The sequence below is a fragment of the Desmodus rotundus genome, chromosome 2 (assembly GCF_022682495.2).
Source record: "Desmodus rotundus isolate HL8 chromosome 2, HLdesRot8A.1, whole genome shotgun sequence".
Taxonomy (NCBI): Eukaryota; Metazoa; Chordata; class Mammalia; order Chiroptera; family Phyllostomidae; genus Desmodus; species Desmodus rotundus.
Genome location: NC_071388.1, coordinates 37648360 through 37670328, shown reverse-complemented (window position 1 = coordinate 37670328; position 21969 = coordinate 37648360). Strand labels below are relative to the sequence as shown.

The following is a 21969-nucleotide window of genomic DNA, read 5'->3' as shown; positions in this document are numbered from 1 at the left end:
ACTGAGGAGGAAGATTTGAAAGAGACTGTGGAATCACAGAGGGATTTGGGAGGTGGTGACCCTTGAACTGACTTTTCAAGGATGAGCCAGGGAGAAGAAAGCCAGCACAGCAGCCCCCGTGTGTGAACAAGGCAATGAGGATGAGGGACTCTGGAGTGTTTCACAGGATTGAATAAAAGTCACCCTAGGGAATGTGGTGGTGTGTGAAGCTGGAGAAACAGGCAGGTAGATCCCGGACCATGCCTCCTCTTCTAAATAAATAGCCAAAACTAACACTCCTGATTTACTCGAACACTGCAGGTTTACTGCCTCCACTTTGCCATTGTTTTATGCGACGTCTAGGGCAGACCACATACATTTAATGTTTCTTCCTCATTATTAAACTCCCCGTACTCAGCACTGTTAATTAAGTTGGGGAGGGGAGCTGGGAGCATAAAGCAGGGTCATATATTATGATGCAAATACCACACTGAATGAACACCTGGAAAGGGGTCATTTATAACAGCACTATTAAAGGGAAGTGAGTATTTTTAGGGTATTCTAGGGCAACATGTCTATATATGATGTATAAAATTAGAAAAATATGGAACACTTCACGAATTTGTGTGTCCTCCCTGTGCAGGGCCGTGCTGATCTTCTCGGTATCGCTCCCATTTTAGTATGTGTGCTGCTGGAGTGAGCACTAAAAGTACTGCTAAAGCATAAATAAATGACCCATTTGTAATTGTGTCCTTGTTACCAGGAAGGAGATTTCTTCCTATAAATTCATAGTCGTCACTTAACAAAGACATGTGCTGAGGCCAAACCCTTATAAGCGTTATAATTTTAGACTGAATCCTGGGCTCCAAACCACGTAGAAACTTTTTGCCAGCTCTGGAATAAATAGATAGCAAACAGGGTAATACTCATCTAATTCCTTTGCTCAGTAATCTGATGGCTAAATATGCTTCAGAGAATCTTTTAGGACTAACTGGGGAATGAAATCAATCAGAGTGCATAAATTACAAGAAAAGTGCTGTTGGTGTCAATTACCTAAGCTCTGTGGATGTAAGTCTTCTAATTTCCTGTTAAAACAGTAATGTTACCAATTTCACTCTATTATTTTAAATAGGGCTGTAGCCGCACTTGCTAGGAGTTGAATGAGGGCAGACAAATGTGAATAGTTAATGAGTCGCACGAAGTAATGGCAGGTTGAAGGTGTCAATAACAGTGATATTATAACATGGCTCTCAAAGCTCCAACCTGATGTCTGCAAGAGGTTTAAATCTGTTTGCTTTTTAATTTGTTCCTCATACTTTGTCTAAACGCATTTTGTAACACAGCAAATGCCAGGTGAGCATGGGTGTTCCCGCTGCCTTAGTGAGTCCCTATCTTCCCCCAAAGATAATGACCCTGAGTTGGTACAGGAAGCCTTGGCTGCACTTTCCCTTGTAATCTACCCACCCCCACTGCTTGAGGCTACATTTCACTGACTCATAATTTCCAAGTATGATCAGCATGCTGACAGGAAAGACAGAGTCACTGGGCAGAGCAGCAGCCCTAGAGAGCTGGCCAAGGCCTATCCAATAACCTCTGCCACCATTGATGGCAGATCAGAAATGAGGACAACAACAACAACAGCAGCACCAAAACCTGGAATACAAAAGCCTCTGAGTGTTAAACCCTTGCTATTTTGCTGCTTCCTCAGCACACCACACACCTTCCATGACTCACCCAACTAAATGGGAGGTATGTGGCTTTCCTTAGCAATTGGCTATCGTTCACTTCCTATTCTCCAAAAATAATAAAATTAGCCAATGGCATATCACACTGATATTACAAGAATCAAACTTACTGAAAGCCAAGTTGCAACTGAGGTTTACACAGACCTCAATTAGAGTCTAGGGACATCATGTACTATGTGGTCAGGTTGGCTCTTGCATGAATTGCGGTCCTGTTGTAAAACATTTTTTCAGATGGCACACAGATGAAACTAGTCAGCCCGTTTTTGAACAGGAAACAGAACTCTGCCCTTCTACCTTCCTTGGTAAAGTCTTATCTTCTTTGAGTCAAAGAAATTCAACTTTCTAAATCACCTCATTCTTCTTCTGTTTGCATTCTCCTGTTTTGAGTGTCTTGCAAATTTAAAGGTAACTGCCATTCTCTAAACCCATTCTCAAGCACAGAATGTTTGATGAATGGAGGGGAATCCTATGACAAAGGGTAATTATGAATGAGTCAATTGTGAACCAGCCAGATGAACTAAATGGCTAAATTCTCAATACATTTTAGGAACTGGTGAAGAGTTCAGGTCAAGTCAGACCTTGAAGTTATATCCTTCATTTGGTCAGTTTGCTACTTGCCCAGAAGACATTTCTCAGAAGCTTCTTTTGGTGCTATGGGAATTAGATGTAAAAACAAATGGATGAATGGAAGGAGAGGGGAAGGGAGGGAAGGAAAGAAGCCCAGATAAACTCCTATATAACGTGTCATTTGTCATTTCACAAAACTGAAGAGCATTAAGAACAAGGAAACTGGCAGGTCTGCCTGCATATACTTCCTAGGTTCACGAAAAGCCACAGCAATCCTACATGGGGCTGGTCTGTCTCGCATCATGAGTGAAGACAATACACTTAGAACTATGATGCTCATTCTGCTGTATGAGATTGGGGAGATACCGAGAGAAACAAACTCAATTTTTACATATGGAAACTGGGTCACAAAGAAATCAAGGAGCTGTGGGAAGACATAGGACTCATTAACAGCTAACTAGAAGCACGGTCCCGGGTCTGGAGGCCCGGCATTGCTCCACACTGCTTCTAGTCTAGCCATATCTGGTTTACTTTACAGATTATAGGGCACTTACATGCTGATTAATTTTCTATTTTCAACCTCTGTGACTGTAAATGAGATTAGAGTGTTTGTATGATGGGAAATTCAATGGTGCATCATGTGATAGCAAGAAAAGAAATGTACTTATGATAAAATCCTCTCTGACACAAATAACTTAGCAAGCTGTTGAGGAAGGCCAGGTCGGTACGCACTGCGATGTTATTATTAGCTGAGACTCCAGCTATGTTTGTGTTTCCAGTAAGGGGAAAGGAAAGAAGACTCTAAATTCCTCAAGGAAGATTTACCTAGCGCATAACCTTTCACTCAGAAATTGAGTTCTTTCCTGCCTCGATACAAAAATATCTATTTTTTGTGAAATGATCTTTCCAGAAACATGTCTTATCAAAGAATATTGTAGCACTTTCTGACATCAAAAAAATGCTCTGGTGGAATCATCACAGGGTTTTTGAATGGACAAAAAAAACCCCACACAACAGCAACAACAACAAAGCTTCTTACATTTAAAAGCCAGTACTTATTATTATTGTTGTTGATGTTATTTCATCCTCTTTTTCCCAGAAGGGTCATATGAAGGTCATTCAAAAATTTCAGATAGATAGAACAGGAGTCAGATTGTGGCAGCCCGGTTCAGTCTGAAGATTGAATGGGCTATTGCTTGGATGGACGCCGAAGGGGGAGGGGACAGGGAAGAAGGAGAGCCAGCTTACTCTGAGCTCCTTTACTGCTAGAAACTCAGCCAGTTTTGTGCAAGTCAGCTGGTCCTGCCTAAGGCCTTCCCCATGGAAGCCACACACGCGAGTATACATTTCTAAAGGATGGTACGATTACTACCTAATAGTAATCAGGTGCTTGCCGCAGGCCAAATCCCAGGCTGAGCGCCTGCTCCCTCCAACAGCTCTGAAAGCAGGCCCCATTGTGGTTGCCCTCCCACAGCCAGAGGACCTGAGCTTAGACAAGTGAGGCAACTTGCCCAGGGCCCACAGACTGCAAAGTTGAGGTTCAAGCCCAGACAGTCTGATTCTTAGAGAACACTGGATGTCAAATGGCATGGCCTTGAAATAGTAGTAATTTTGGTGGTTGTTTTCTCAATGTAAAGAGGAATGATTGGATTAGGTAGCCACTGAGACTATCTGTCCCATGGATGGGACTTGCAGTTTGAAAAGTTTGAAGATTACATTATTTACTATAATGCTGCCTGCTCAAACAAAGGAACCCATGAAGCTCAGTAAATAAAATAAAAGTTTATTTCTTGTGCATGTCAGAGGCCATTGAGGGCACAGTCATGGAGGGACCCAGGTTCTGTCCATCTTATAGCTTGGGTCTCCTCTTGATCCTTGGAGTCCTCAGGGTTCAGAGGGTAGATGGGAAGAGAGTGGAATGGTGCACCGGTGGACGGGGCCTGTTCACTTTCCACAGGCCCAAATTCAGGCACACGGTGACAGCTAACCGCAAAGGTGACTGAGAAATGTGGTCTGGCAAAGAACATGGGTTTTGGGGAGAATTAGCAGCCTCTGCTTCAGGACCAATATCTTTACTGGACTCTCTTTTTAATTCCTTCTCCGCTGAAGATTTTGGGAAGGACATATAATCCACTTATTTTAGAAACTGTGGTGTGTACTTAGAGCCATTGTTTTGCACCCACCCCCAATATCCTGGAAACACCTTTTCTGATTTGCATTAGTTCCTTCAGCTGCCGTGGCGGAATATAACGAGAATTAGCTGTACGAAATTCACTGCTATGTCTATGAGAGGATGTTGTTAAAGGAAGAAATTTCTCTTCGGTGTTAGTATGAGTAAATGCTATGCTTCTCTTGAATTAGTTTTTTAATCTTATGAATACTCTGAATCTTATAATACATCACCTATTCCACTTCGCTGAGGCCACTAACAAACAGATCCAAGCTGACACCCTTTTCCAGACACTGAACAGGGACTTGACAATATTTATTTCTGTGTACAAATTTTACCCATCTTTACTATTTTCCTATCCAAAACAAAACAATTTTCCCTTCACCCTAATTGTTCCTATTGTTTATTTTACAATTTGTATTTTATATATAGAGAGAGAACCTTGTGGGACAAGATGGGTAAATTACATGAATTTCATCATATTTGCAACTTGGAATCTGTGCTAAATTCCAGCTTAGTTATGGGGGTTATTCAGAAACACAAACGTGACGGATACTCCCCAGCTGTCAGGCTGCCTCAGTGCACAGGAAACCCCCCAGGCAGCTGGCCCTCCAGGCTGATCTCAGAACCAGGGCATCCTTGGTGTTGTCCCCACAAAGTCTTAGAGGTGGGAAGTGCTGGGTGTAGAATGTGTGACAAAACTGCTCTCCCAGGGCTTCTGCTTAATGAGGAGCTGTGGGAATCGTTTAGGAATTAACCATGTGCTTGCATTGCAAACCTACAGGGGCTAATTAGCTGAGTGACCTTGAGCAGGCACTTAACCTCTCTGGGCTTCTCCTGTCTTTCTTTGAGAAAGAAAAGGCATTGGACCATTGGATTAGATAATCTCTAAAGCCTTTTCTAGCACAATAAATGTGTGAATTCTTCATACAAGTTAAAATAATTATAATTTCAAAAATTCCTCCAAGCATTTTAGAAATAAATGACCACATCTAGGAAAAAAGGGCTAGAGGGCAGCTCACAAATGGCGAGGCATGTGAGTAGTAAAGGCTCTCAGAAACCATCACGGGAAAAAGTAGCTGCTAGTCTTCATTCTGTGAACAACAGGAGTCACCGTTCCACTACACAGAGGTGAAAGGTTGTACAGACAGGATGTATTAATCTGAGCTGGAATTTGGCTGAGGCGCCCGGACAGTTAATCCATCTCTTAGCTTCAGAAATCTGATTCTACTCTAAGAGCACTGTTGCAGAATTCACAGGGCATGCTGGGCCTGGGAATCGGCCTGTTCCACTGATGGGCTATGGAGAGCCCACCCATGCATAACCCAGCACATACCCAGAAACCACCTCAGTTTCCTGATTGCCCAACTCAACATGAACAGTGTGAAGAATCTTTCAACTGTAGTTCAGGGAGACTGTGAGCCTGCCCCAGTGAGTCTTTGCCTGCAGTTCAGGACCCTGTGCTGAAAATGCATTTTATGGTGAAACAAGAGATTAGCTAATCTTTTGGGCTACAAATGCTTCCTGTGTGTATTGTGAAACTCTGAGATGACAGAGAAGTTCCTCATTGCCCTCTGAATTTCCCTTCCCCCATAACTTCCATTGGTCACACAAGCCGTTGTCTATGGCAAGCTGGCCAGAGTATGATTTTGTAATTTTTCTTGGTTCACACTTCTAAATTAAATCTGCTTGGAAAAACAAAAGAATAAAAAAAATTCAATTTTGTCTTAAACTGTGGAGTTTTCTTATTTTTTCTTCTTTTATTGGCTAGTCTTATTTTTTGTTAACGAATTCATTCTTTGGATACTCGAGGGCCAAAAATAGAAAATGAAAAATTTTAAAAAACACACACAGAAACAAAACACCCTAGGCACTGAACACTTACTTAAGCAGTAAGTGCTTGGATGGTGTGGCGTGACACAGCGCCTGACACAGCGCCCGACACAGAGCCCGACACAGAGCCCAGGCTACTGCCATTAAGTTTCCTATGTGAGGCCCAGACCAACGGTCTGCTTTGATGAAAAAATGTTAACGCTGTTTTCTTTGCCTCACACTGGGTGCATTTAATGTTCTCTTTGGCCTTAAATACAAGAGGATTTCTCTTTCTTCCTGCCTTTCTTTCTTTTCTTTCTTTTCTTTTTTTCAAGAGTAAAGGCATAGGAATTTCTTAACCACATTGTTCCACTTCATATCTTCTTTCTCTTCTGATTTTATTTTCCCTGCAGACCAGGGTGAAGGCATTGTTATTTGGTAGCCTATGGGAATCGAGGAAAAACTGACTAGAGATTACTATAGCCAAGCATGTATTTGTTAACTACCAGGGCCTCACAGTTAGATGTTACTGACTAGCAAAAGTCTAGGCCTAAAACATCTATCCTCTTATAGCTAGCTATGTTTTAGTATTATTATTTAAACACAGCTACAAGACTTCTGACATAAAAGAGTAGATGACTTACTTATGTGAGGTAAGGGGAAAAAATAGGAATATTTATTCGTATTTGTTTGTATTGGTAAAAAACAATATTGGAAGGATACACAAGGAACTAATAACTTGGCTGTTTGGGAGGAAAAAAAAGAGTGGATGACTAAGTGGCCGCTAATGACCAATTGCTAATTTTACCTGACCTCTTTCTTCATATTTTTAATAATAAATCTTTTGTCATGCGTTCGGTCATAAAGAGTGAACTACCCAGAACTCAGACTTCCAATACACTCACACTCTCCCCAGCAGCATACGGTTGTTTCTCATTAGTTTCATGAGCGCCATGGAAATCCAAAAGTGATACTGTACAAGAACACTATTTTAAGTTTACCGCATTTCCAGCGGAGAAATCTCAATGTACCTCAACTCGCAGACACTCCCCACACAGCAAAGCAAGCATGGTGTTTCAAAACTGAGAACGTGAAGCCTCACGAGAGAAATCTGTAGCCACAGCTTTCTGAGTCCTGTTTATATAAGCCTCATTTCTTAAATCAAATTCCTCCCAGAACTCATCTCTCACCAAAGTTCCTGTTTGATTCCACTCTGGTTCCCATCTTCGTGAAAGCACTGCTTTGTGACCAAGAGGCAGAAAGGGCCGGGCTGGTTAAAACACAGATGGAGTCAGGAACTCCTGCCCGGCAGCTGGCTGGAGACGGAATGGTTCATGCAGCCCCTGAGCTCTGTGTAGACCCTCAAGACTAAAGGTTAAGAGACAAGGTTTCGGTAGACATGTTTAGAAGCTGCATACCACACAGCTGGAAATGAAGGCTGAGCTATTTTCTCAGGAATTTGAATTATGTGTACAGCCAATCAGGAACAATAAATGGATTTGTGTCCAGTGATAATAATTCCTCATAGTTATAGGTAGATTTACAGCTTCTTCAGCATTTCCTATACATTCTCCCTCACTGAGCCTCAAGCAGCTCTGTGCCGCTTTAGAGATAAGCGCTCCAAGGCTCAGGAAATCAAATAGTTCGTCCCTTTGAACCAGATACCATTAGCAATTGGTGAGCTGAGGCTCACACGTAGGTTTTCTGAAGGCACTTTCCACTAAGCAGGCTGCCTTGGGTCCTCAAATCCAGTCACTTGATTAAGGAATTCTCCCACTTAGCCAACTTTTAGTCTGACAAACCTAAGAGTCCTATCAATCTAATACTGAACTTGTATTAGGCTCTTTGCGTTGTACCGAAACACAAAAGACAAATTCCCATCATTACAACTGTTGTAATAGTGATGAAATTTATGTCTCATTCCCTCTCCTGCCTGTGTTCTCTTTGTATTTTTTTCATTGCCTTTGTAATTGAGGTTGGGTTAGAAATCAGAGGAAGGTTAAAAGTAAGTTCATGACCCCGGTGGGAAGCCCCTCATTTTGAGGGTGGAAGATCTGACAATAGGTGCAGTGTATCGCTGTGTTCTTTGCAGTCATTCTATTTTCCTGAAAACATTTGCCCTTGCTACAAGTGGATTAGAGGTTAGAATGCAGGATTGGCAGGCAGGATTTGTGGTTTCTATTATTAGCCCGCCACAGTTTTATCTCACAAGGGTGAACGCTAAGCAGTGTGGTTTATTGGAGAGAGAATTTTATTGCGTGATGGCACTGGCACTCCTGTGAATGAGAGACAGCTGAGCATCGGTGAGGGTACAGAGGACGACGTGAGATCCCTCCATCACTGAATGTACAAATATGTACCTGATCCACTGCTGTACAGAAGAATCCCATTAGGGGCCTCCCTCCACAACTCTCTGTAGTCAGAAGAAAAGCCACTCTTTTATGAAGACCTACTCAAGGAGGGGGGAAGGATCCTGAATGTTGCTTTCCCAATGTGCTTCAGGGGCTGTGCACGAACCGATACACTTCCATCCAATGAGTGCGTGTGTGCGTCTACCAGGCCAGAACAACTCTCAAGGTGTTTGGAGTAGCAAGAATGGGGGTGATGGTGGCATGTTTTCAGATGATCACTGGTGTTTCCTTGACTTCAAATATCATAATCCAGGCTGGACCAAAGACTTTACGTAGGGAAGAGAGAAAAAGAATCTTGTGAGGGAGATCTGTGATTTCCTTCTGAGCTTAAAGGGATAAATTAAACCAAATATGTTCAAAACTCATTGCACAGCCTTGCTCCTGCATTGCTTCCAGACCTATCCAAGCTGCTGAGGTCACCTATGGACACCTATGCTTGGTCCTGATCCAAAAGCCTCAGGACCCATTATGACCTTAGGCAGGAGAGACAAATAGTTTGGACCCTGGATTCTGAGCCTAAGATTATAGGGCTTACTTTTCTGGCCCCAACCCATTTGATATCTGTGTTTTTGCTTCTTCTCCCTTAATATAGTTCTGTGTGACTACTCTACTTCCTAACTCAGTCCTTCTGAAAATACATGCAAGCAACTCAACTTAATTCATTTACTCAATCACTAATCCAGCCAAGAAATATATATGCATGCTTATTATGTACCAAACACTGTGCTAAGCCTGAGGATAGAGTAGCAAGAACAAAACAAGACAAAAATGCGTGGCGTTTGCCCAATGGGAGACAGGGTCAAAAACAAGCACACAAGGAGGTATATAATTACAACCTCTTGCAAGTGTTGGGAAGTGAAAAGTCAAGATGCTCTAAGAGCCCTGAAGCCTCAGTCACGCTGTAGAGACAGACCTGGAGTCTGAAGATAAAGGCTCCAGATGTCAACCACCTACCTTCCTGGACTTCCGAACATACCCATGCTCAGTGTCTCCATTCTTGCATTCCTCATACTTCTAAGGTACTCTTGCTCTGCAACTAGACCTCATCCTGGAACACGTAGAGAACCCCCCCACCTTACGAATGCTGGCCCCATCATTGTTACATCAACTCCAGCTCCACTGGACCACAATGAGCTCACCTGAACTTAATTATGAGATTCTGAAACTTTTTTGTTTGTACTTTATCTGTGACATCCCAGCATCTTGCCACTCTAAGTCATCCACTCTGGTTCCTGAATAACAAGCAGGGGCACTAGGTAGGAGAGGATTAGGGCTAAATATGGAAGGGAAAGGTGCAGAAAGGGAGAGAGCCTGAGAATACGTGACTGTGTGTATGTATGGTTGTGAATACATTTTCTTCTTGATTCTCCTGTTTGTATTAGTAACATTCTATTCAATTGTAAATAATATTTAATGAATGATGATAGTGGGTCAGGTACTTGGCTAGGATCTGCAAATGAGATGATAAACAAGATTGCCATGATTTCAGCCTTCAAAGAACAGCATATAAATACAACAGGGCATATTCAGCCTCAAAGGCAGAATCCAGGGCAAGTATCCAACCCAGATTTAGGAAACAGAAAAGGGTCTAGACTAGAAGAAGGACGTCTCAGCTGAGGCTGTTGCTACCTAGATACGTCTTTTGCAATGGCAGCTGAGTGACATGAGGCTGATGGGCCATAATTTACTCAAACACCCTTCAGCTGGAGGAAATTTAAAGCCCCCCCCACCCTCTCTCCTATTGTAAATAAAAATGTTATTAACTAGTCCTAGCAAAACATTTGTCACACTAGTGGGCCTCATTGTTATTTATCAAATGAGCTGGGCTCTGCTTACATAGTTTATCTAGAAGAGAACTCTCTCATCTCTAAAGTTTAATGAAATGCAGCCACATGCAGGTGATTCACTTTGCAGGTCGCAGGCAAGCAAAAACACATATTACTGGGCCACTTCTGACATATAGCCTGACATACAGATATTTCTTCCTTTTAGTAAGCAGCATGTATACAAGAAAAAAGCCTAATTATGATAGCAAATTTCCATTTGGTTTCATAAAAAAATCATCTAATGCATTCTAAGGTCAAATATAAATGATTTTGGATTAGCTGCATTTTTAAAAGTATCATGCCATTGTTCATTAAGTATAAATGGTTTGGGTATTATCTGTGGTTTCTATTATCTATGCTTTTTCTCTACTGGGACATACAATAATTGCAAATTGAGTACAGACTTTACAATTATGTTTTTAAATTTATCAAATCACCTTAGAGTTGCTTTTGTAAAGCTTAATTAATGCTTCTCAAATGGTCAAGATCTTATTAAAGGCATGGAAAACTTTTTTATTCTGAATTCGAATATATTAGACTTCCACATTATACCTACAAAGAATATGAGATTTCTTTTATTTTGAAATCTACTAGCTCACAGTAGGAAAGGAAAGAATTGAGGAGATGATCATCTCCACAATAAAACATAAATGATGACATTTCCACTCTTCTCCTTTGTGCAATGCATTGCCTAAAAGAATAATTCCTATCTTCAAACCTCCTGTAATTTACATCTTAGAATTCATAATGCCTAGAACCATTGTATGCCATGCTTGCCAAAAGATGACCTCCAACACTCAATCAAAGAATTTTATATGTAATTTACTCAATGCCTGTAAGCGTAATAAAGGGGAAGAGGGGAGAAGTAATGCTAAAATACTCTTCCTGAGTCCTTATGTAAGTTTCCACTTATATGATGAATGTGGAATAAAGAGATTCTAATTTCTTTGTTAATAATATTCTTTTCAAACAAATGGAATGCATAGTCTTCAATAATAAACTAAATTGGCTAGACTTGATTATCAGTTATGAAGAAGAAACCATTTAATTTTTTAAATTAGAAACCATTTAATTTTTTAAATTATTTGAAAAACAGATCATTCTTCTACCTGGAACGGCTAAAATTCATAATAACAATTCCTTTTATTCATTCTATTCCAGAAAAAAGCCTTTGTTGAAATGTTAGCCAACTATTTTGTTTTTGTCATACTCTTCTTTGTATTTAAGGCAGGCAACAGAGTAATTGTTGTTTTTTTTTTATGACGAGAATATAATCTTTTGTAAGAAAAAAATCTTGGCTCAGGACCATTTGCCACGTAGATATGTGTGTAGAAAGGGCTTTTAAAAAGTTAATTAAAAACTGAATTGCTAAAAGGGATTTAAAGTCATGATGGTAATTCAGGAATACTAAATGGGAACATTTTTCAAGAGAGAAAACAATTAGTACCCACAGGACCTCCAGCGATCAAACTATTTCTTACTTGAAATACTATTGCCCACTACTACCACCACCTGAATCTCCACTCCACTCCACTGGCTGCCTCAGATGTCCCTTTCCTGCTTTTTCTTTTTCCTTTCTTCCTTTTTTTTTGCAAACCTAGACAAAGTTAGTCACTCCCTTGAGTGCCAGGTCTGCACTCCGTGCTAGAGATACCAAGACAAAATGAAACAGACTCTGTTTCACCCCTGAAATGAGGGAAAGCCATAATTAGACAAACTGTAGTCCAACAGAGCTATTTAATCAAGTGGGCTCCAGGTCAAAACAGGAACATGCATTTGTACTTCTGATGTCTCCACAGTACTTTCTCCTACTTCTCCCACACCAGTTTATTGGTATTCAGGGTAATCTCCACAGTAAACTGAGAGTCCCTTCCTTCGTTCAAAAATACGCATGCAGTTTCCTCTGTGTGCTAGGCATGGTGCTCCGCACGGCAAACATCACCTGGTTTCTGATCCAAGAGGAACCCTTGTCATTCTGTACGCAAAGCCCAGCACAAGCCCAGTAAACATATAATAGGATTTGAATATACAAATAATAAATGACTGAAGGTGTCTGTATTGACAAACAGGAGAGGCGTTGGAAAGCAGAATAAAAACATACACGTTTGGGTGTAACTGGGCATGACTCAGGAAGTTGAAGTTGAAGGAGATGCGTGACTGAGTGCAGGGAACCTGCTTCTTCATTTTATCCCCAGTACTCTGCCTACAACTTATCAGTCACTTGGCAAAATCCACCATTTGCAACTCCTGAATCTTGATAGTAATTTGAAAAGTTGAAGCAAGGTAAAGGACTAGGAAACAGTTTACATGAGCTACCGTAAAGAATTTTTTCTGCTCTCAGAGCATTAGAATGAAAAAATGAGAATTTAAACATGATTTTTTATAATTTCAGGAAATTGTTATAGTAGCCTTAGTCATAGTAGTAGAAAACAAAAAACAACCCAAATATCCACCAACAGGATATTGGATTGCATTATAGTATCTACATACCAAAATAAAAAGAAATAAACTTCTGGTATAATGTAGCAATATGCGTGAACCTCAAAAAATGTTGAATGAAAAATGCCAGACATAAATGAGTACATCCTGATTGCTTAAATCTGTGTAACGTTCAAGAAAAGGTAAAACTAACCCACAGCGATACGACAGTGGTCGCCAGGGGAGGTGGAGGAGGAAACGACTGGGCGAGAACAGAAGGGAACCTTCTGGGATGATGGAAATGTGCTGCATCTCGTTTTGCACAGTCACCATGGACGCGCACAATTGTCAAAATTCACTGAACTGAATCCTTAGACCCAATGCATTGTTTGTCAACTATACCACAAATATATATACAGGAATATTGCATATGTTCCAATTATTGGTGTAGTTCCAGAGTTTTTATTTAAAATGTAATCTTAGAATCCTCATCTTCATTTTACAGATTTTTGAGCATGCTTCTTTAAATCTGTATTATTTTTGTAACTTACACCACAATATTGTAAAATATTTATGGATAAAGTATTTAGTGCAGATAAGATGTGGCACGAAACTAATGATAGAGCCTTTCGCCCAATCAGACACTACTCCAAAACTAGCAGAACTTTGTTCAATGTATTTCTTTTTTGTGAATTAGTTCACATGGCGGCAGTGTGTTGTCTCCTTCATAAGCACTCACAGATTGCAAGGATAGCAACAGGACATGTCTTGAGATTTTGCCCTTGGAGGTGGTGAGCTTTGTGCTGACTAATTCGCACACTCTCACCTGGCCTCCCATAAACCAGCCCACATACTTGCAACGCAGTAGGTGCGGGTTAGGAATTTAATCTCTGGTAACTGAAACTGAAGTTCTCTCTCACTAGATGTATTTGACTCTATGAAAATGAGAACCTTGACCTTGGCCTCAATAGCACTGTCTTCCAAACAGCTGAGTGAATCAGCCGCTGGCACATACCAATAATAAACAGAAAACACGTTGGGTTGACAGTGGTCCTAAGGCACACATAATACACATAAGGCCATTCTTTCCCACCCTTAGTGATATGAAGCAAGTTCCCAAGCTCTCTGATAACCAGAACTACAGTCCATCACCATTGCTGCCCTGCTTTTCCTTTCTGTGCCCCCAAACAAGTATATGAGGTATGACTAACTCCACAAACAAGAGTTTATGAGAAATATCACAATACTCATTTTGTTCCCAAATCAAAATACATTTGAGTGTAAGTCCTCATCTCCCTGGGCCTCCCAGTGTTGTGCAAAAGCCCCTGGGAACTTACCTAGATTGATTTACTTCATTTAGATCAATCCTTCTCTTCTTCAATCCATGCCAATCATCACCTGCATGCTCACTGTCCAAGGTCTCATGCTGCCGTAAGTTCAAATAGCTCTGCTGATTTCTGCCAAGGTTGGCACAGACATCTTTGCCAGGACTGAAAGCCCCAGAGCCTAAGTGTATAGTCTCTCTAGGTACACCATATAGTCAGTCCTCTCCAGGTTCTTCCCCAGGACGCCTCAAGGGCCATGGTATCTGCTACATGTAGAACAAATTGAAGACCACCATTCTTTCTCAGTCTAGGTGGCTGGCTCCAAGGTGACTCTCTCCTTCTCTCTGTTTTTATCTTCCTTGGGGTACAGTTTGGGGAAGGGGGAAAAGAAAAAAGTAAAATAAGAATATTATAAGATAATTGTAATTAAAAATGAGAATATTACGAAATAAGAATATAATCTTAGTTATGCAAACATTCATATATCATAAAAATATAACCAATATCAATACATTACTCAATATAGCTGGTTTTGATTTGAAACTCTATTACTGATCAGCTGTTAGAACTCAGACAAGTTACCTAAATACAGAAAGCCTCACTATCCTCATCTATAAAATGGGAACAAACTTTAGTCCAACTATTTTACAAGTCTATTATGAGGACTAAACAGCAATGACTTTGTATCATTTACAGAGTCTGTTTCCATTATTAATTCATAAATCTTCTATATAACCCTTTAAAGTGTGACAGTGTTTTATGATGAGCAAAGAATGGCACAAAAGTTATATACTCTTGTGATTTTAAAATGAAGACCCAGTAATCATATTTTGATATAGTTTTAAAAGTTTCTTCCATGCCTGTCCCAACCACCACATTATATACCACATATTCCACATTCTATTCATAATAAACCACTTGGTTTTAATTACCTTCCTGTTATCTTCCAGGTCCAAGTCCAACTTTCTACATGATGACCTTGTATTTGGGCAGCTATTAATATAGGGTGGGGCAAAAGTAAGTTTACAGTTGTATATGAAACACAGAGTTTATTCTTGTATTATTATTTATTAACTATTGCATTATTTTCCAAACAACTGCAAGCCTATTTTTGCCCCACCCTGTGTAACAATTTTTTTTCTCTATTATCAATTGAACATTTAAAAAGACTACCAAGAAACAACTTCACAATCTTGTTTTAGGGCTACATCAAGTCTCTTGTCATAATCTAGTCTGCAGGGACCTTGATCTCACAAGACATCAAATGGAGCCACTGCAGAGAAGACATCATAGTGTTTGAATCTGATGAACAATAGGTATCATGTCCATTAGATGCCGAAGACACACGCATTCTGTCAGAGGGCAGAATTTACAACCCATGAAATCCAGGAACCGGCCACCAGAATGAGGTTTCCAGGGGCCCCGTATTCTGGATCATACTGTGGTATTCCCTCCAGAGCGAAAGACAAGTCGTCGCACTTTGCACCAACGATAACCAAGAATATTTTTCACCATTTGGTGGGCCTCTGGATTTTGGAGGCAACAGAGACACACTTGAGTGTGCCGCTCTGACCAGTTCAGTGTGAGCCCATAATGCAGCAGTTCTGAGTGAGGGCCGAGTGAGAGAAGGCTCTCCAGCTAGTCCAGATTGTAGACTACAGACTACTCCAGTGCGGGCTATGCTGCCAAATGGGCCTAGCGGCCCAGCAGATCCAGTAGCACTCGGTGTTTCTACAGCAAACAGGGGTGTTGTACGGAGCCCATGGCAAACCCCAAGAGGATGACCACAGAGCATACCCCGAGGGTTTATAGTGAACAGAGCCCTCTTCCAGATAACTGTTCTCCTTTTGAGAAACTGTTCCTGCCTTGCTAGTGGACCTCATAGAGAATGAATCCCTGGCCCCGGGACAGGAGCTGCCTGTAGCTGACTGGGTGCTATTAGTAGACCACCCAATTGGGCATGCACAGAAACACTTCACCACCACGTGGAAGTGGCGTGTGCAAAATCAGACTCAAGCAGATCCCAAGGGAACAATCACGTCACATGTGCTGACGGCTCAGGCTCCTGTGGCACCTGCTCCTGCGCATGGGCATCCCTCCTTCACTCAGTGCTAGGTTTTTATAGAGACTTCCCTGTGAACAAGTGACTGAGGAAGAGTCCGACTTACAGACATTTTGTCTCATTGTACTGGCAAATTGGGAACAGAGCATTGCAGCCACAATCAGAAGTGTGCTAAAACAACAACAAAACAACAAGTACGACAAAAACACTGGGGAAGGGGAATCATCTCTGTGAGCAGAACTATAGGCAATATATCGCACTGTCCAGTTTGAGTGGTCTGAGAGACGGCCAAGATATGAATGGACCTATCCTGCAAAATGGGTAATGGACAATGGTTTGGCTGGATCATCAGGGATTTAGAAAGAAAGGAACAGAAGACTGACCTCATAAAATGGCTCAGAGCAGGAGGATATTTAGTTTAATGTTAAGTGCTGTGTGAGTGCTCACAAAGGCACCTGCTGCAGGCAAAGCTCTTAATCAGGCGTAAAAGAAATATTAAATGGGTGCCTGTCAGTGTCTTTCTCCCAATACCCAGGTAAGGTGTTTGCCTTATAGGTTAGAGTACACAAGACATGATAGCAAGATGGAGGCTGTATATGGGCTCAGTAACGTGGACTTCCCACCCCCTATTGTGACCTGGGTACCCCCACTAAGTGCTCAAGTCAGCACTAGCAGAAGCCCATGCTGGCTCCTGTTATAGCACCATTTGGTGGGGGATGGGCACAGTCCAGCCACCAGCTACACTGAACCCCTTCCATAAAGGAGAGGCTGAGATGGTCTTCACTGCAATAGGCACTTATTCTGGATAGTGATTTGTCCACTCTGATGGCACTGCTTCTGTGAACACACACCATGGACTTAGGGATTGCCTCATTCACCTTCATGATACCCCATACAAACTGCGTCAGATGAAGCAACTCATTTCACAGAAGAAAAAAAAAAAGTATAGCAATAGGCTTATGCCACAGGAACTCGCTGGTCTCACCACCAACACCTAGCAGCGTCTAGCCCGAGAGAAAGGTGGCGTGCCTCCTAGGGACTCAGTCAGGGCTCTAGCTGAGAGAACACCCTGTGAGGTGAGATCCCTGCTGCACAGGATGCAGTGTATGCCTTAAATAAATGACCCATACAGGGTGCTTTTTCTCCCAGAGCCGGAATCTATGGATCTAACTAAAGGGTGAAAATAATAGCAGTTCCTTTGTTACCCCTAATAATCCGCTTAGAGAATTTCTGCTTCCTATTCCCACAACTTTGTGTAATGGGCACTTGTTAGAGAGCTTAGTTCCTAAAGAAAGAAAAACAATTGTTCTATTGAATTGGAAGTTAAGATTACCATCTGGCATTTTGGGCTCCTCATGTCACTGAATCAACAGACAAAGGAAGGGGTTACTGTACTTGGTTGGGGTGATTGATTCTGTTGACCTGTATCGGTTGCTACACAACAACACTGGCAGGAAAAACTAGGTCTAAAACTGAGAGGATTCTCAAGGCAGCTCTAAGTCATTTGTAATGTACAAAACCACAGGACTGAAAAAGAATTCATACCCTTACAAAAATGAAGGTTTGGGTCACCGCACTACTTAAAAACACTGACCAGCTGGCCAAAGACAAGGGAAATGAAGAATGGGTGGCACAATAAGGACTTTATAAATATCAGCTGTGGCTTTGTCACCAGTTCCAGAAAGAAAGAAAGTAGCAGATATGAATAGGTTCTTCCTCATTTGGGTCCATTCATTTACTTTCTCCTTGTCCCCTATTATTTTACATAAACAGTGTTGATGACAGTTAAATTTACAATATATAGCCTTTAGTGAATGATCCAAAAATTATCATCACTCAGAGTTAGACATGAAGAGTATTAGAGATTTGTGTCTCCATTTGGGAGTGAGAAGGTGAGGGCATGTTTGCACAAAGGGAAGTTACAAGTTGCTAGATGGAAGCATGGGGTTGCTACTACCGTAGGGTAGAAAGTTTACAAGAGATAGAAGAGTGCGTGTGGATACTTGGTAGTCAAAGGGAGGATCTGTGAGTTTATTCACCTACTGTGCCTCAGCCTTCTGCACTGTGCTCGGTGACACTCCGGCAGGGGATACGAGGACCACATTTCTAAGACACTTATGACAGCTTGTTCCGGTTAGATTCTGCCAGTTAGAGACACTGGGGAGGTAGACTGGAGAACAGGAGGAGATTTTATTCCCTCCCTCCAGCAGCTGTCAGCTTCTCTACCACAAATAGATGGCAAAGACTCTAGCATCTCTTGGCACCGTGGGACAGCCGTGCGGTGCCCTCTCAGGAGTCGCCCCAGTCCCAGCACTAGCCATGAGGCAGCCTCAGAGACCTGAGCCAGCTGAGCAGTGTGCTCAGTGGTCCGAGCACAGCTGCATGGCCCTGTCCGCCAACCTGGTACATACAGCAGTGACCTCTTCCCCACACCCCACTCTGCGGCAGTTTCTGGCATGTCTGCCTCTTTCTCTTTTGTGTTCCCAGCCCCAGAGGTGGTAGCTACTTCCAATTTACTAATTTCTGGGTTCACCATTCAATTTTTTTTTTGTCTTTACTTTCAGTCTACCCGTTCCTTGCATTATATCGCCTCTAACACACCTAGTGTGGTGTTTGTTTTCCTAACTGAGCCCTGACAGATACCGGCATTTTTCTTTAACTTTTACCGGCATATATTTTTAAGTTGATACTAAAAAATGTGGTAACATATAGCCAAAATGAAAATATTTAATATTATGAATGTGTTTTATTATTCTGACTTTTAAAGAATTGAATCTCTAGAATTCATCCTCTTTTTGTCCCCAGATAGTATGAAACTTCACTTTCCTTTGGAGTCACATGACTCTGTGTTCAGTCTAGCAAGTGGCGTTTTGCTCAGCTTCAAGTCTTCTTCCCCCAAACAGAGGAAGAGGATGTATGGCCCCTCCTAGAGTGCTGAGAGCAAAGACCAAAAGCATTATTTAGCGGTGAGAGTCAGGAAGTCAAAACAACCTTTTTTTTTCTTCAAAAATTGCAGTCTCAGCATGTGCCCATTACACAGAATGCTTTCCACTTCTCAGTCCATGTGCTGTAAGAGCACAGTGATCCACTTCCTGTCTCTGGGTGGAGGGGTCAATGTGGGTCAGTCTTCAGACTGACATGTGAACTTCCCAGTTCTATCAAATGTCATGATGAAAATGGGGATTTAAGCAGACATGTGTGCCGATGCTCTTGGAAGAAATTTTCTAAAGGACTGGCTCCCAAGAAAAACTGTCTTCCTGGAGAATGTGATAACATTTACAGGCTTCCTAAAAGTTCTGTACAATGGAGATAATTTCAATGAAACGGTGAGCAGAACAGTGTGTTCCTCCTTCGCTTTCCACTTTGTTTCTGTGACAACCACCCCCCATCCACATCTCTACATAAGGACATGAAGTAGTTTTCCGTTTGTGGGCTCCTTTGTAAACTGAGGTGAAAGAGAGCCTCTAGAATAAAATGCAGGCTCCCACTAATCACAGCTACTGGAGTTCCTATAACTCCAATGGATAAACGAGCAATGGCAAACTTTCAGAAACATGCTTTTCTTCATTATTCAGTTCCTCCTGTGCAGATGGAGAAGGGAATGTTCCCCTGCCCTGGGAGACTGGGGCTTGGGTTTAATGTCATCTCTGCTTCAAGATAACGCAATCTTTCACATTGTCATCAAGGGCCTCTGTTAGCATATTTCCAAAAGGACTCCTATTTTGAAAGAGGTCTTGACTCTCCTTTAATTTGAGTCATGTCACTAGTCATGCCAACTTGAGTAATTGTCAGGCTACAGAAAAAAGTGGAGAGGGGAAAAAAATCTAGCCATTTAAAAATATTTTGAAAAGCAAAAAAAAGGAGGGGAGGAACAATAGTATCATTTTGAATATGAACTGATGTTTATTTTAAGAATGGTCATTTTGGCCATTGCCCTACAGATGAGGTAGAAGGAATATTTTCTGCATGAGGAAACAGCAGAGGAATATTGAGAAAGGGTCCTGTTGTTTCCCATGGGGCTAGTCTTTCTAGAGGTACTTTGCCTAGACTTTGCCCCAAACCACAGGGACAGAATGAATTGCCCCACTGAGAGTGGAGATTTACAATTTGGGAGAACCCAAAGAATTATTGGAACCCAATAGAAATATCGTTTCCTCCAGGGAGAATCAGTTTCCCCTTCTCTGTACTACCACGTTCACATCTGTTGTAATTATTTGCTTAGATCTGTCTCTTTGCTGGAAGGCAGGAAACATGTCTTATTCATCTTGGTGTAGGCCCAGCATTAGCCAGTGCCTGGCACAAGATGGCTCAGTGAATCTTTGTCAAGTAATGACTGAAAAAAGGAGGCGTGCTTGGAAACTAGGTCTTAAATTAACCTCTGTAAGGAAGCTGCCTGGATATGCAGAATTAAATTGTTGGCAGAGATTAGTTCAGAACATTCCTAAAGCACATTACCCAAAGTTTCGGGATTTTAGCAATAAGGAATGAAGGATGTTGGACATCCCAGGTCAAGAACGCGATGAAAGGGAAAGATAAAGGGTGGGGCTTTCTGCAGACTTCATGTGTCTTATAACCCCTAGGACTTTACCTCTGAAAGCCGTCTTCTATTTCCTGCCCTTTGAGTCTTAGGATGTCAACTGCTAAGACAACTCAAATGCATGATTATATGCACACACAGATATTTGTGCAAAATGTAACGTCTTCTGACAATAAACAAAAATAGTTTTTAAAGTATAAAACGAAAACAAAACAAAGAAACTCCAGGCAGCAAACAGTGAGGAAAAAAATGGTGACTAGTTGAAGCCCTAAAACAACATCTATTCAAAATGATTGATTGTTTATTATCTAGAAAGAAAGAAATGCTCTTTTCTTGTTTTGGATATGAGGAGGGCTATCACAGCCAGACTGGAGGGCTCCCCTCATTGTTCTGCTCAGCGCCTCTTGATATTAACTGGCTCTGGAAATGAAGACCCCAGTGATTGGCAGGAGACTGAAGTGCTGCCTGAGCATTTGAGATCACTCCAAATTATCTCCCCTTTCTCCAGACAGACATCTCCTTTGGTTCTGATTATACCCTTGCCAGTTGCTCCCTCAGGCATCTGGGTTTTGTGCCTATCTCAGACAGGTGATTACAGCCTTCTGAGATGGTAACCAGGTTGCCTGACATCAAAGTACCTTTCTCTTTGGATTCCCTGCTCTTTGATCCTGTTGCCTGTACCTGTCAAGGATAATACACAGAAAGAAGTCAAGAGAAATAGCTCACTTATGAACTATAGATTTAAAAAAAAAACCCTAAATAAAACAGTGGTGAATCAAATCCAGCACTGGGTTGAAAGGATACACAGATAATGGGGAGCTTTATACAAATGGACTGGACGGCAGCACCCGAGCCCTGACACCACTAAAAGTAGGACAACTAGGTTTCATGTGCCTCCTAATGTGGAACAAAATCAAGGGTACAGCACCGCCTCTGAAATATTCTTGCCTAAAATTTGGACTTTAGTCTAATTACGCCTCTAGGTCTAACTACCAGTTAAAGAGAATGCAAGGGAAAGGAGACTATGTTTACAACCACAAGGATGCAACCAATCACATCTTGAATGCAGGAGGTTCAAAAAAAAAAAAGACCCTATTTCTTTATCAAAGCACAAGAA

The 21969-nt window shown here is 41.6% G+C and overlaps 1 non-coding gene across 1 annotated transcript; it reads right to left on the bottom strand.

Moving 5' to 3' along the window:
- Positions 1–577: 577 nt before the first annotated feature.
- Positions 578–683, bottom strand: LOC112309723 (U6 spliceosomal RNA). The gene has a single exon (XR_002975295.1). It is a non-coding gene; the product is annotated as a U6 spliceosomal RNA (small nuclear RNA).
- Positions 684–21969: the final 21286 nt, after the last annotated feature.